The sequence below is a fragment of the Paroedura picta genome, chromosome 10 (genome assembly GCF_049243985.1).
Source record: "Paroedura picta isolate Pp20150507F chromosome 10, Ppicta_v3.0, whole genome shotgun sequence".
NCBI lineage: Eukaryota > Metazoa > Chordata > Lepidosauria > Squamata > Gekkonidae > Paroedura > Paroedura picta.
The window spans coordinates 77502348-77518860 of NC_135378.1; the positions used below are offsets into that span (position 1 = coordinate 77502348).

The 16513-nt window shown below is 46.6% G+C and overlaps 1 protein-coding gene across 5 annotated transcripts in view; it reads right to left on the bottom strand.

The window, feature by feature from the left end:
- The window catches only part of PTPN13 (protein tyrosine phosphatase non-receptor type 13), a 149868-nt gene extending 145234 nt beyond the window's left edge, over nt 1-4634 (bottom strand). For 2 of the 5 annotated variants that reach the window (XM_077300969.1, XM_077300966.1), the window contains exon 1: nt 3986-4634. The gene's annotated coding sequence lies outside the window, so the exon portion shown is untranslated. The remainder of the gene's footprint in view (nt 1-3985) is intronic. The other 3 variants (XM_077300970.1, XM_077300967.1, XM_077300971.1) reach the window with 3 other exon arrangements.
- Nucleotides 4635-16513: the final 11879 nt, after the last annotated feature.

Here is a 16513-nt window from a genome sequence, read left to right on the forward strand (position 1 = left end):
CTAGTTTCAATCCAGTTCCCTCTGCTGCACAAGCACATTCAGCAAGATTGCTTATTGTGAGCGAGGACAGGAAATTACCACTGGGTGAACTTTTTGTTTTAGTTTTGTTTATTTTTTAAAAAATCCTTCAGAGACTGCACTCTCCCCTGTGGTTCTCCCCCCTGCATGACAACGTGCATTTAGCCATTTGTTGAAGGGATAAACAACCCTGTCCCCAGTCACAGTGTCCAAGAGATCTGCTCCCTGTATGCTATATACAAAATCTCTCCCCTCCATCCATAAAAAACGTGCTTGCAGGAGCATCATGCAGCAGCTAAAATGTGCTTGTACTCTTGTATGCGCTTGCAAAAGCAGCCCTAATAGTGTGGAACATCGACATGTTTCCAGATGTGAGTGTCCCAGTCTCCTGTAGGGAACAGGAAAGATTTGCAGGGAGTAGTGACCAGCAAGAGAAGCATTTTACGTATGCCATGCATGCTGATTCCCCCGTTCCCCATGTATGTTCTCCAGTTCTCCCCTGGTACTTTGCTGTTACTTTGGAGCCTGGCTGATTTCTTTGGGTTATGGAGCCTGTTGAAGGAAGGCATCTAAAAGAGCTGGGGTGGAGGACTCACGGGGCACGATTACCTGGTGGGCAAAAGGTTAAATGCTCCCTAATTATCCCTGCAGATGCCCCACTGCAGATGCCCCCCTTTGAGAATTTAATTCCCAGGTGTATGAAGGCAGAATTAGATTGGGACTGTGGGGAGAAGGGGCATTTTCTGACCTGAAATGACTTCAGGGATCCATTGTTTACATCATTATGGAAACAAGTGTGGCCATCAGTGATCAGCCCTTTGTTTTGACTTTGCTGGCTAAAGTTAGGGCTGCTTTTGCATGTGGTGTAGTGGTTAGGAGTGCGGACTTCTAATCTGGCATGCCAGGTTCGATTCTGCACTCCCCCAAATGCAGCCAGCTGGGTGACCTTGGGCTCCCCACGGCACTGATAAAACTGTTCTGACTGGGCAGTGATATCGGGGCTCTCTCAGCCTCACCCACCTCACAGGGTGTCTGTTGTGGGGAGAGGAAAGGGAAGGCGATTGTAAGCCGCTTTAAGCCTCCTTCGCGTAGAGAAAAGTGGTATGTAAGAACCAACTCTTCTTCTTCTTCTGTGATAGAAGCATTCTGTCCATGCTCAGCAAGACGTTGTCGTCTCCGTTGTCGAGAAACCCCAGGAATGGTGTGATCGTGCAGAATTTGGTTGGGAAGCATAGCTGTGTACATTCCCCCCTGGGCCCCCTCCCATCCCCTCTGGGCCCATCAATGGCCATGGGGAGTCAGAACAGCTTTATCAGTGCTATGGCGAGCCCAAGGTCACCCAGCTGGCTGCATGTGGAGGAGCGCAGAATCGAACCTGGCATGCCAGATTAGAAGTCCGCACTCCTAACCACTACACCAAACTGGCTCTCCAATGACTGCTCACACAACTGCTTACCAGTGACTTGGGCTTTGGGCATTGGTTTCCAAGTCTCTTTTACCCTAACCCCGTATTTGTCAGGATGGTGCACAAGAGAGGGCCTTTTCAGCATCTGTCCCATGGTTATGGAAGAACCTTCCCAGGGAGATACACCTGGCTCCCACACACCTGGCTCTCTAGGAAGCAGCTGAAGACAGTTTGATTCACGAAGGCATTTAATTAGTGGTTCTGCCTACTAGTAGTTGTAAAGGATTTATTTTAACTAGGTTTAAAAAAAATGTATTTTATTATTACTGAGATTGTAAGCCTCCTTGAATACCTATAAGGCAGAAAAGCAGCTGATAAAGGCTTTTAATAAATAGATATTTCTTTTTAAGGAAGTAAATTCCTAAAGAGATGAAGATTAGTGGTCATGTCCAGACATGGGCTCAGATCCCCACCCTGCCGAGAAACTTGCTGGATGATCTCAAGCCAGTCAGCTGCTCAACCTATCCTACCTCACAGGGCTGTTGTAAGCACATGTCACAAAAGGGGGTTGGACTAGATGACCCAGAGAGAACCACATACACTACCTAAGAGTTCTGGAGAAAAGGCAAGACCCAAATATACTCAATGGATTGATCTGAACACCGCCAGGAACGAAAAATACCCCCGACTCTCTTGTCAATTAAGTCTGCAAACCCCAATGAGGGGTTGTTGTTTTTTTCCATTTAAAAATCCATCTTGAATTTCTCCAGATGCAAACAGTCCAAACACCAGCAGAGGGTCTGGAAGCAACCCGGTGACTCTCATTAATCCACTCATGCTGTAACCACAGCCCATAACCACACCAGATTCCTACTTCAAGAGTTGGGGAAACACACCAAGCTCATCCCACTCCATAAAGATGCTCCAAATGCACCGACAGCCGCCAACCAGTTCCAGCCCCACAGCTTTGGCCGCCCTGCATATTAGTTCTGGATCCACCCAACACACAAAACCGGTTGCCCCGTTTTTTAAATTCCCAACCGACTGGAGCTGTACAGAAGAGCTCCTGGCAGTTCTCTGTGAAGTCCCTGCCTTTGTTGTTTCAAACATGCAATTTAGAGAGGATGACACACTTGCCAATATGGGAGAGATTACGCTGTGGTTTTTGCGGAGGTGTTGATCACAGGCAGATAAATATCAAAATGAAACCCGTGTAATTTCTCATCACTCCCCAAGTAGATTTCTCCGCCGATTCTCCTCCTTCTCCCACAGTCGTCTCTCGTCTCCAGGACCTAGTCTGCACACAATAGATAATGCTCTTTCAATGCACTTTCGGAGTAGATTTTCCTGTTCCGCACAGGAAAATCCAGCTGCCAAAGCACATTGAAAGTGCGTTATCCTGTGTGTGCAGAATGGGCCTAGTTCTGCACGGACTTCAGCAGAATTACTCCCGAGTTAGATGATTTACAGTGCAAGTCCCCATAAAGTCACTCTAGTCCAGCCGTAGTCAAACTGTGGCCCTCCAGATGTCCATGGACTACAATTCCCATGAGCCCCTGCCAGCATTCGCTGGCAGGGGCTCATGGGAATTGTAGTCCATGGACATCTGAAGGGCCACAGTTTGACTACCCCTGCAGCTTAAAATCTAGGCATGCGGCAGCCTTCCAAAAAAAAAAAAAAGTCTGCTGGAAAGGATTGAGGATTCTTCTTGCAATAAACTTTTTGGGTGCCCAAACAGCAAAGGCAGAGAATTCTTTCTGAGCAATAACTCCAGCTGAAAAGTTCTTCTTCGACAAGCAACGCTGTGCATTTGCTGCTTTGTCAGCTACGAGGATTCTGGGCAGGAAATAGCGGGACACCATAATCGCCAGAGGGAAAAGAGCTCGCGTCAAATTGCACAGCCCCCCCCCCCCCTTGCCTTGCATTCTTCTGAAGAGGCACCGACGTTTCCACAGCCATTTAAACGGGAGAAAGGCACCCGAAAGCGGGTCGTGCTCTTTTAAAGACACAGATGCAAACCGAAGCATGGGGGGGGGGGATAGAGAACATACCCCCACCCCTCTCTGCAGCAGCCACATCTGCCCCGCAGTACCTTTGCCAACCCCCACCCGTCCCGTCCAGTCCACGGCTTCCTCCAGACGCCGAGGAGAGCCACGCGCGCCTCTCTCTCTCTCTCTCTCCTTCCGAACTTTCCGAAACTGACCTGCCAACTCCCCTATGGGAACTGCGGCAAACTGGCAAGTGTGTTGCTGGAGCGCCCCCAAACCCCCAGGACCTTCTCCGCCCCGCAGGCCTCCCTGCGCCACCGACGGGGCCCCCACGTCTCACCCTGCTGGAGGGCCCGGGGACCCCGCCCCGCACTTTCTCCTCCGCAGGGGGGGGGGACTCTCACCATCCCCCACACCCCAAGTGGCCCGGAATTGTGCCCGCGATACCGACGGGGAGCTGCAAGGCGCCCCCCAAGAGCACAATGGCGAGGGACAAAGGAAGGCGGCGGAAGCCCCAGCCCCGGCCCCGGCCCGAGCCCACCCGCACGCCCCCTCCGGCGCAGCCCGCACTTACCAGCCGCTTGCGCTAGAGCCTCGTCCCTCTCGCCCTCCGCGGGGCCCCCCGGGATGTGCACGCGAGCCCCGGCCGGGGGCGCAGCATCTCCTGGCGGCCGCTAGCTGGCCAGCCCCGGCGCCCCCATCGCCCGCCCGCCCGCCGGCCGGCCCCGCGTTGCTGGCAGGAGCAGAAGTGAGGGAGAGAGGAGGAGGCGCCGCCGCCGTCCCAACTCGCCCTTGCGCGCTGCCTCCCTCCCTCTCTCTCCCTCTCCCTGCTGCTCGTGGCTCGGAGGAGAAGCCTTCGCGGGCAGGGACGGGACGGACGGGACGCGGCGAGCGGCGGGGTCAGGCGGCTGCTGCTGCTCCTCCTCCTCCTCCCTCGCGGCCGCCCCGCCGCTTGAGCGCGGCCAGCTCCCCGGGGCGCCTTGCGCGTTGCGCGCGTCTCTAGCGCGGCCGCCTCGCCAGGGCTGGAACCCTCCTTGGGCTGCCACTCAGGCGCGCACGCCCCTCGGCCCGCGGGGAAGCTGCTGACACTGGCGGCGGAGGAGCCCCGCTCGCTCCCTCGCTCGCTGGCTCGCTCGCCGGCCCGCCCCGTTCGGGGGCCCTGGCACGTCTCTGGTTACTAAGCCAACCTCCGGGCCTGCTGGCTGCCTGGCGGCGGCCAAAGGAGAAAGCGAGCGAGAGAGGCGCCCTCCTCGCAACAGAGCCCAGCCGGCCCTTCCTCAGCCCCCGGCCATCCCCGGCACTTGGCGCGGCCGCCGTCCTAAGCTGAGGCGAGGAAACCCTGGGGAAGACCCCTGAAGTTAGCAGGAGTGACGCCCCCGGGTTGGGCCGTGTGGGGATGGGCGTTTTTTCTTCCAAGTTACATTTGTGGCAGGCTCCCAGCTTGACACTGTCAAATATTTTGTCCTTTTTTAAAAAAAAGGCGAGGCATCATTTCCACGGGCAGTGCTGGTCCTTGAATCCTGCGCTGTTTTCAATCTGAATTTAAATGAATAAAGGGGTTGATTTGTATTTTGGAGAATTTGAGTTCTGCCGTCTGACCTTACCGTCGTGATCCGCCCTGAATCTTTCCAGGTGGGGCAAATTTTTACTGTCCAGTAAAAGTTCGACAATCATAACAACAATAATAACCTTTTATTTTATTTTTTATTTTATTTTTATTTATTAGATTTTGATACCGCCCTTCCAAATGGCTCAGGGCGGTTTACATATAACATCACGGGGGGGATACGTGGAACGGCCTAACGTATAACGTAGTCAAATACAACAACAATAATCTTAACAGTGGTTCTGAATAACACAATTTCAGTGGTCTTAAACAACAACAATACAACAGGAACAGTAATTTAACCTAGGCCCCTAGAGAGGTCAGACCGGTTCAGGCCATGGAGGGGATGTCTGAGGGGGACCCGTGGATGTTATTTGGGTTTGGATCCCATTTTATCAGAGGCAGGTCATGGGTGTGCACTGCACAACTGTTTATAGATGAAGCTGTAGACCAGGGGTAGTCAAACTGCGGCCCTCCAGATGTCCATGGACTACAATTCCCAGGAGCCCCTGCCAGCAAATGCTGGCAGGGGCTCCTGGGAATTGAAGTCCATGGGCATCTGGAGGACCGCAGTTTGACTACCCCTGCTATAGACTCACGGGAGTGAGCTTAGGAGGCGGAACTCTGCTACTTGGCGATAGAAAGTGCCATCCTATCAGCTGGCCTAGGGTGACCCTGCAGGGCTTCCAAGGCAAGACAGGTTCAGACGTGGTTTGCCGTGGCCTGCCTCTGCGTCATAGCCTTGGAGGCCTCCCATGCAAATGGTAGCCAGGTCCGACCCTGCTTGGCTTCCACAATCCGACAAGACCAGACTAGCCTGGAGCTTGCAGTTCAGGGCAGTTTTCATGTTTAACATTGCTCAAAGCATTTCACTTTTATTAATCACATGCTGGCTCGAGGTATGAGGCTGGAAAGGAAGAGGCCAAATCTTCTGCTTCAGTAAAAAAATTAAATTATTCTCACCCCGGCCTGCAAGTGAATTGTTATTATCCTGCCTAACGGAATGTGATCTGTTATTATCCTTTTAGTTGAATTACATGTATAATTCCTGTTTCATTGCGGAGGCCTTTGGCCAATACAATAAAATCTATCTGCTACTACTTATTATCATTATCATTATTTCAGCAGCTTCGGGGAAAGGAGTCTTTCCGTTGCCACCAGCTGGCATAGATTGGTCTGCTCCTCTTCCGTTCAGAGACAGAGATATCTGAAAGGACCAGATCCTCATGAAGAAGGAAAGATGATCAATGGCAATGTGGATCCCTGGAGTTTTGGGGAGGAGAACAGGGCTGAATCCACACATTGCTGGATTTTGACAAGTTGGACCATGTTCAGAGATGGGCAGCTAGGATGGTTGAGGGGTTGAAACCATGCCTTACAAGAGCTGAGTATATGTAGCTTGGAGAAGAGGAGGGCAAGTGGTGATATGACAGCTGTGTTTAACTACGGAATAGGCCGACATGTTGAAGAGAATGCCAACTTGTTTACTGCAGCTTTAGAGACCAGGGCCCATTCTGCACATATTGGATAATGCAGTTTCAATGCCCTTTTGCAGCTGGATTTTCCATGCAGAACAGGATAATCCAATGGTCCGCAACGTTTTTCAGGCTGCGGACCAGCAGCAGCGGGGAGGGCGATCGCCCAGCCACGCATGCTGTGCATGCACGGGAGTGCCACGCATGCTGTGCATGCACGGGAGTGCCACGCATGCTGTGCATGCACGGGAGTGCCACGCATGCTGTGCATGCCTGGGAGTGCCACACATGCACGTTTGCGGCCACGCATGGCGCAAATGTGCTTGCGCAGCCCTGCGTAGGCACATAGTCACAGCCCAGTGCCAGGGCCTTCGTGGCCCGGCACCGGGCGGGCCTGGTGGTTGGGGACCACCAGGATAATCCACTTCTAAAGTGCACTAGAAGTGCATTATCCAACATGTGCAGAAAGGGCCCAGGACTAGGAGCCATGGGTTCAAATTACGGGAAAGGAGGTTCCACCTAATTATTAGTAAGCATTTTCTGATGGTGAGGGCTGTTCATAGATTGAGTATGCTGCCTTAGAAGGCCAGTGGAGTCTCCTTCCTTAGGAGTTTTTAGGAAGAGCTTGGATGAGCACCTGTCAGGAAGGTGTGATTTCTGAGTCTCCAAGAAGGAGGGGACTGGACTGCCCTTTGTGGTCTTTTCCAGTTCTGTATGATTCTGATTGTAGCATTGTTGTGCTTGAATAATCATGCATAACTGGATCTTCCAACTTGGACAAAACAATCCAAGAAGTGAATTATTGCTGTCAGAGACTGGGAGCACAATATCCAATGTTTTGTGGATTCAGCCTAAGGGTGTCAAATTCCTGGCCCTGGGTCACTCTGGGAGCCTACTACTGGCCATCGCAAAAGGAGCATTGCTCTACAGAAATAACTTGTTTGTGTTCTTCGAAATACAAGTGGAGGAAGCCCAGGAACCATCTTTGTCCAGTTGTCCAGAGTAGTTCTCGAATCGACATCCTGTTGGGGATGGGGGACAAGGTCTGGGTAAAATGAAAGACCCAGGCCCCTGCTGTTGGAGTTAGGAGAATTGTGGTATGGAACCTTGGGGAAATATCTTTGCAGTACACAGGAGGCTGGATTCAGGACATAGGGAGTGTAGCAGACCCCCCCCCCCCCAAAAAAAAAGTCCTTCTGTCCAAGCTCTCCAACAGTGTTAAGAGCATGCACTTACTTGGAGATCTGTGTTCCTTCTTCCCGCTCCTATATTAGTTTTTCAGAGGTGTTAGAAGTATATAGTCAGCTATGGTTTTTATTGTTGGAGGCTCTTGTGTATATTGATATGTCCGGTATGATTTTAAATGGGGTTTTAATGGGGTTTTAATTTCGGACACACTGTAACCTGCCATGAGTGAGACATGAGAGTGGTGGGCAATGTCTAATAATGTTGATGATGATGATGATAATGACTAAATATCTCTTTGGAAATAAGGATGACCAGTATAAACTAACTTTGGACAAGTTATTTTCTCCTATCCCTAGTTTGTAAGCTGTTATACCGTAATAATTGTGACTATCTTATTATGAAGGTGCATATTGTTTAAAAATACAGCTTCCCACCCTAAATGTTATGGTGGAAATAATACCTATTAACCCTGAAAGGAGTACTTAAGGTTTCGCCCACCCCCCCCCCCACATATAGCATCAAGAAAAAGAGGTGGCTGTACTATATTTGCATACAAGTTGCAGTTATTTGTATAGTCGTTTAAAAAGCGGATTGTCTTACATTGGGGATCATCTTCCTTTCAAGTCAACGTGGTAATATGGCTTCAAAATGTGCATATCTCTTCCAGCAAAAAGCCCTTACTTGTCTTTATTTGCAATCCTTTGGTTGCACCGTACGTTTTAACTCAGGAAGTAAGTTTCTCATCTTGAATCGTCATAGTGTCAGAACTTAAACATCGTGTATGAAACATTTTTTTTTTAACAAGGAGGATGTTTGTATAAGCTGTTTTACTGTAAACATGATGCAGGATCTGATTTTATAAGAGCGTGGCTAAAGCAAGAGGACAAAGTGTTTTGAGATTATTTCCCTTTCCCTCGGAAAATTGCCGTACTTTTTCCCCGATGGAAGACTCACAACTTGACTTATCCTCTAACTTCCCCTCAAGCACCCTAATGGAAAAGGAACTGCCAGAATTCTCTCAAAGCTACATTTTCAACCATTTGTCTCAATATCCCCTCTGATTTTTTGGGCAAAAATAGGCTTCCATATGTGGATTGGGTCCAGTATGCACAAAGGAGCACCATTTGTGCAGTGTAAAATTTCACTGTTGGTACACCAATCTGCGTAGGATAATCCAAAGGTCATCGCAGGAAGCCTTTTCACAGTTGCCAGCTCAGCTGTTTGGAAGGCAGAGATACCTGAATCTGGGCCCCTTCCCCAACAGGTAACTGGTGCTGTCAAAAAAGCACAGGCAAGTCTTTGGCTAGAAACCATATTCTGCAGGCCAAAGAATATTCAACAAGAACGGTCACAGTAGATGAGATTACATCTGTGGAGTCCCTGGAATTTTTAAAAGATGGATGGAAGCTGTCTGAATGTGGGACAGGCAGGAACAAAACACCTTGAAATGAGGGAATCAGGTGGAATTATCCAACTTTTTGTAGGAAACGGGAAATAAAGTATGCTTAAGAGAGGTTTGGGGGTTTTAAAGTGTGTTGGGGGGATCATATTGGGAAAGATGGGGAGTTTAGATGCATCTTTTCCATAACACTGTAGAGCTAGGTATGTGTGACACGGGGGTGTTCTACAATGAGATATGTTGACTCACAGTTGTGTAGTCTTCCACAGGTTTCATTTGCAAAATGTCGTTTTGGCAGCAGTTCAGTTCTCAGTGGCTGACCTTTCCAGAACAGTTGGAAGAACAAAAACGCTGTTTGGAAATCAAAAACTTTGAGATGGTTCTGGGGAATAGTGTGAAAACAGCCTGTCACACACTATAGCCATGTCCAAAAATGGAACCAAAGATAAGGAGATGGCTAAAGGCCATGGTAGACATTCCAACTTGAGATCCGCGAATGCATTCTTCTGCCTTTTTTCCCACTTTAAATAGCAGGGCAACTTTGGGGTGGGGAGATCACTTGTGATTAGGCGGGGATTGTCCATTTTCCCCATCTCTTTTCACAAACTCAATCCCTCCTCCGTTCCAGAGCTGCTGGCTTTTTGAAGAAGGGAGTATGGTATATAGTCGCCATGTATGTGACTCAGATCTAAACTCTAAAGGGGAAGGGTTAACCTCCTTTCCCTGAGCAATACAACCCATCTGAACCAATGGCTGCTCTTTAAACGTTATAATAACATTGATTCTTGCAACCCTCATCAGCACACTTCATTGGGTTCCTTGTATTGCCTGCTTTCACTGGCAGTGGTTCTTCAGGGTCTCCGTTGGAGAAGATGTTCTAAGCACCTTCTGCTTCAGATTCCTTGCCTGGGCCCATTCTGCACACATTAGATAATGCACTTTCAATGCACTTTGGAAATAGATTTTCCTGTTCTGCATAAGAATATCCAGACGGAAAAGCACATTGGAAGTGCATTATCCAAAGTGTCCAGAATGGGCCCTGGAAGTGCCAGACCTTAACCCAATTCCATAGTTCTTCCAGCATCACAATTGATCCTCCAGACTACAGAGAACAGTTCCCTCAAAGAAAACACCAACTTTGAAGGAGTGGCCAAAGGGTGGCTCTCCAGATGTCCATGGACTACAATTACCATGAGCCCTTATCAACCTGGAGCGCTACAGTTTGGCCATCCCTGCTCTCTGACATCACAATGTTGCTGATGAGCCTCCCCCCCCCACACACACACACACACACACACACTACTCTCTTTGACGGCTTTGCCACCAAATCTCCAGGGATTTCCCAACCCAAAGCTGGCATCCCTTAGCTTCCTGCTTGTAAAGCATGTGTTCTATTGCTGCACATGAGCTCTGGGCCTGATCTTTGGCTTGCACAATCTTCATGTCTGTGAAAGCAGCCTGTATCAGGTAGACGGCAATCGCATAACACCCTTGAGGTGCTCCGCCGGTGCTGGAACTTGTCCATTGCAAACCACCTGGATCTATGCTACTCTTTTCCATGAGTCAAGCTGTGGATGGAAGCCAGCATTGAGTCCAATGGTGATGCAGCCTGTTTTACAGAAGAACCGTCACCATGACTTGGCATCCTGTTTGTGATTCAGCACATGTGACAAAACACAATGAACAGCATGGCTTCTGATAAAATCACAAACGGAACCTTTTCGGTCCTGCCCCCTACCTGGTTGAATGAGTTCCCGGGTGAGCTACGGCCCTGCGGGAATTTTCAGCCTTCTGTAGGGCCTGCAAAATGGAGCTCTTCCACCAGGTCTACGGTTGAGACTGGGGTCGGCGAGGTAGATCAACGCCCCCCTTCGGTTATGAGTAGTACATCGCTTTGACCTCCTTCTCCATCCCTCTAGTAGTGGCGGTTGAGAGCAGGTTTTTCCACCATCTTGGGCTTTTTATGTCTTTTAATGGGGATTTTATAAGACTCTGTAACCTGCCACAAGCCGGTTTCAGAAGTGGCAGGGAATAAATCGAATGATGATGATGATGATGATGATGTCTAGTGTTACTGAATAGTGCTGTGAAACCAAAAGTGAAAAAATAGGAAGAGGAGGGGATAGCCTTCCCCAGTAGCTAGTTGACAGAAGCAGAGTTATGAGGCTGAGGAGATATGAGAGCATCTCTAGTGTAAGCCACACTGCAGAATGCACCAATTGTGCACAAGACAAAGAAGGATCTACAAATGCAAAATGATACACAGACAGGAGGGTGTTTGGACAGCACTGGAATAGCTCTAGAATCCCATCCGGGAGGAATCTACGGTTGTCAGCCTCCAAGAGAAATGTCCTATCAGGTTGTGGAAAAGCTGAGAATGCTGACAGTGAAGCTCCATGAAGATTCAAAGAACTCAAAGGCATCCTTTAATTCTGGTTGTTTGCAGAGAAATAGTAAAAATGCCAGAATGTAAACCAATTACAATCACGTTTTCAAAATTTCTTTTCTTCAGTGGCATAACTAATGAAATAAATTTATAAATGCATCACTATACAGAAAGAAATGACTACCATCTATTGAAGTTATCATTACTGTATAATTTACATTTTGTAAATCATTCTCAAACACTTGTCCACATGGAATGTACAAATTCTCTCAAGAATAAAGTATGTAGTGAATACATTAAGATCGATTCATCCACACAAGCTTGTTTTAAATGCAATATAAAGAACTGCAGTGCAAAAAGCCTAATAACCTAACTCCATAGAAACAGCATATAGCCAAAAGTTTTCAGGGGGACAGATGCCTTTGTTAAGGTGCATCACTTAATACCTGCTTAGACCCCTGCCATAGCTACTAACACACGCTCTTTTGTCTTATGATAATAATTTGGTCCTTAGGACACCTAACTTGTTGTATCTGTTAGACATGTATTTACATTTTGCAGTTTTTCCCCAGCATCCTCTTTTTTTCACACATTATATAGAAGCTTAATTGTCGCTGAAAGTACTGATAAAAAGTTAACCTAATTGCATATCTATACTAGTGTAACTCTATAACACATGTGCTTTCAAACATATGTTATATATCCTAAAAAATGTAATCTGTGAAGTAGCCCTCTGAGTCCTGCATTTCACTACATATCGTTCACAGCTGTGCTCTTGGCTGATGTAGCCTGTATCTAATTGTGAACCTGGCTTGCATGTAGACAGAAAAACCCAGAGATTGGGGCCAGGTTCCAGTAGGATTCTTCTGCTGACCTGGGGAATGTCTGGGGAGTGTAATTAGAGCTAATTCTATGCAGTGATTCAAAATCTTGCAAATGCATTGTCTAATTTCCCCTTCCAATTCGTAGCTGTGGCTATTCTCTTTGGCTCCTTTCTCAGTCTCAGGGCAGTTTACAGCGGAATAAATAAGTTTACAATACAAGCTTTAAAATTAAACTAATACACACTATAATCACCCTGTCAGTTAAACCATCTCCAGGACCAGATGCTGAGACTGATGAGATTAAGATAATTGGCCCAGCTTAGAGACCAACAAGATTTTCAGGAAACTTTGGTGAGGAAGAAATCTAAATGCAAAGAGGTGTGGCGTACTAGAAAGCTAAAAACATATGCCTTGCTGTAGGATCAGGCACCAAACATTATACAACCTGCTATCTTCCTCCCATATCTCAATGGCCTGCACAGCTATTTTTTTTTATTTACCTGGTTTACCTGAAAGGACGATTGGTTGTTGCCCTCTCCACACATGCTGTACTAAATCTGCATATAGTTACAGTTATATTCGATAATATAAAATACGTTTTGCATATAACCTTTTCTTTGTTAAGGGGGAAAGTTGTCATACATTCATGTGGGAGACCCAGATTCGAATGTCTGCTCTGCCATGGAAGCTCACAGGGTGACCTTGGCCTCCTCACACATTTCCCACCTAATTTACCTCACATGGTTGTTATGGGGATAAAATGGAGGTGAGGAGAATAACGTCAGACGCTTTTGGGTCCTGGGAGGAGGTAGAGAAGGTATTAAAGAAGTAAATAAAAAAAAAATAGAACTGTTATGCTAGGAAAGAGTGCCTTGAACAACTAATCCGCCATCTTGGATTGTACTATCTATGGTCATCTAACCAGGAGATTTTAAAAATCAGTAAAAATATTTTTAAAATTATTTTTTCCCTCCTGGGCTCACAAAATCCAGGGAGAGGGGCACAAAACCCTAGTTGAAAAACTCTGGCCTAGAGTAGAACTTGGTTCATCAGGAGAGGGGCACAGCTTAGCTTCACCCACCCCCTTTTCTTAAAAATCAAATGGACCTTACTCACGTTTGCTAACATTGCCCAGTTTGCCAGTGGGGAGTAGGGTTGCCAGCTCCAGGTTGGGTAATCCCTGGAGATTTGGGAGTAGAGCCTGGGCTGGACAGGAACCTCAGCCATAAAGTTCACCTTCTGACGCATTGATTTTCTACAGGAGGACTGATCTTTGTAGTCTGGAGATTAGTTGTAATTCTGGGGGATCTCTGTAGGCTGGCATCCTTTCCCTTTGCCTAAGCCACAGGTAGGTGGGCATATGGAAAATGCATGGGTATCCCCCATCCCATCTAATCCAGTCATATTATAATGGTTCAGACACTACTAGAATCAGGATGACCTCATTTTACTAACAATATGAGGTATCTTCTAGGTAAATATAGTTGCACATAATAAAACACCGGGTATACACCCCTTTGGGAGGCTGATAATCTTTGGCACCAGCCCAAATGGTATGACAATTGTACCCTACCCTTACTTCCTTAGATTCCTCATTTGATATGGATGCATGGCAAAATCCTCATGAGAGTATGCAGATGGATTCTCCCAGTGTCTCGGCGCTCAGGGAGTAAAAGTGGTAAATGTTCACTGTGAGTCACATGTTTGACTGTATTCAGACCCTCATGTGGCAGATTCTTGTGGATCAATAAGGCCACTCCTAAAGTTGCAGGGAAAAAAACTTATGGCATAGCTTCTTTCCTATCCAGCCCTCCTTGAGTCTCTGGGTGTCTTCATGACAGATTCAGGCTGAATGGAGAACAAGAGAGACAGCCCATTGTCAATTAGGAGAAGACTGTGATCCAGTGATGATGAAAAACGCATGTAGGCGGCGGGGGGGGGGGGAGGCTGTGAAAAACGAACTCATATAAGCAAGTTGCTGTTTTTATGGTTTGTATATGTTTGTATAAAGATTGGCACCTGGTACTTTAGGCTGGTTTTAATGCACCGCACCTGGCAATAGAATAAACACTCGAAGTTTGACACAGTTTGGCTCTCCGTTTAGAAGCTTGTGTAGACTAGTAGTAAAAACTACATGAGATAAATGCTGGCCATTATGTCAACTTTGCCTCTCTTTTATCTTCTATTTTTTACTACATTGTTTGTCATTAATGGGAGTGATGTGTGTGGGCAAGTCAATGTTTATAGTTTGGGATTCCTTGGCAGGAATCCATAAATGTAAAGATGATTCTCATGGACTTACCCAGTACTGTCGTCTTAAATGACAATCAATGAAAAGAAGGTGTTTGAAATTGAGAAGGCTATCTACTCCCTTCTCTTTCCACCCTCCAAGACCTAACATGCCATCAGTAAAGCATTCAAGATACAATAATGTTCACTCTATGAAGAAAAAGGAAATCTGGACACATTGGACTAGACTGGGCTTTCTCAACCAGGGTTTCGTGATGGTGCTAGAAGGGTTTCCTGAATGGGTGGGAGTTAGTTCATTTATTATATATTTTCAAAAATTGTTAGATGTTTATTGGCTCATAGGACCATATGTGGTCATATCAACCCACTCACCACTCTCCCAAAATGGCCAGTGGTGGACCTGGAGGGGGTTGGAAGGGGGATGGTCCTGGATGGGTGTGTGTGTACACAGCTATGCTTCCCAACCATATTCTGCACAATTGCACCACTTCTGGGGGTTCTTAAAGCCTGAATAATGTTTTGGTGGTTTCTCAATGGTAAAAAGAGAAAGGCTGGACTAGACCCTTGAGTTTCTTCCACTGAGGACTTTTCTGCATGTCCCCCCCACACACACACACACACTGTTTGTGGCCCCATACTGCTTCAGCTGTTCTACAATGTATCCCCCGATTTTTGCATGCCTTTTGTGCTTTTATTTTTCATGTAACTTTTTTTTTGCTTATTCTTTTGGTTATTCCCTAGACTTTTCTTGTTTTTTTTGTAACTACCTTTACCTAATCTTTTTCTGGAAGCTGATTTTTAATTGACTTTTTCCTCGTGTACAAAGTTTCTGTTGGTTTTCTTTATCTACCTACACCCATGCACCTCCAGTCCACTTTTCAAGGATCGTACTATGGTCATTTTACATATTGATATGGTGTTGTAATGATAGTTTAGTCAGGTTCTATGAATTCCCCACTTTCATTTTTAAAAGTAAGCATCTATCACTTTGCTTTGCAAAGATACAAGGAAAAAGACGTCTCTTTGATGGAAGAGGATAGAGACTTACTTAAAAAAAAAGAAAGCTGAGAATTCAGAGAACCCTTTGAAACTATTATTGCAACACTATATCAATATATGGATATTTTAGGGCCCTTAAAAAAGGGGGTGTTGTGGCACTACCACTGGTAGCAACAGCACCCACCCTTGAAAATCCTTATTATTGAAGAAAATCCTCATTGTTGAAGAATATATACTAACTCCACAGTTGTGAAAATGTACAAGGAAGACAGATGCGTGGAAGAAGCATGTCCAACAGATTACAATTTGGATTGCCTGCCAAGAAAATCAAGATGAAGTTGGGTCTGGACAGAGAGATTTCTTTCAGCCAAGAAAGACTTTTCCATCAGAGGAAGCCTTTCTGCTTCAGATAACCGTCATTCTTCTTTAGAGGAAATCTTTCTCGTTTGAAGAACAGAAGAGAGTCATAAGATTCCACTACAAGAAGGTGAGCAATTTTTAAATAAAATTGGAGGATTTCTAGAAGACTGCTGTGGCCCCAGCAAAATCCCAGCCTGAGTTTTATAATCTTTCCACATCAGAAGGAACATTGGTGGGCAAGGTGGCCCTGGAGCCTAAAAGCACATTACAGATTAGGAAGTCTCTGGTTTACAGCCTTGGGTATGTAGCAGTGTAAAGATTGGGTCGAAGCACCCAACCTACTAGCCCAAGGGGAAAAAAAAAGAAACTCTGTCCCTTTCATATTTACCTCCATGCCACAAAAAGTTTTTCCACCCAGAAGTAAGGGATAGGACATTCCCCCCCCTCCAAGCCCATTGATAATCCTATCTGACAGTGGATATTAATAGAGTTTAATGTTTTGGATTATTTACAGTTGTAAATTGGAAGTAACCGAGCACAAACATATACTAATATTCTGAGGTGCTGCCTGCAGTTCTTGGTGGTCTAACATCTTTCTGACAATTCAGGGTGTGA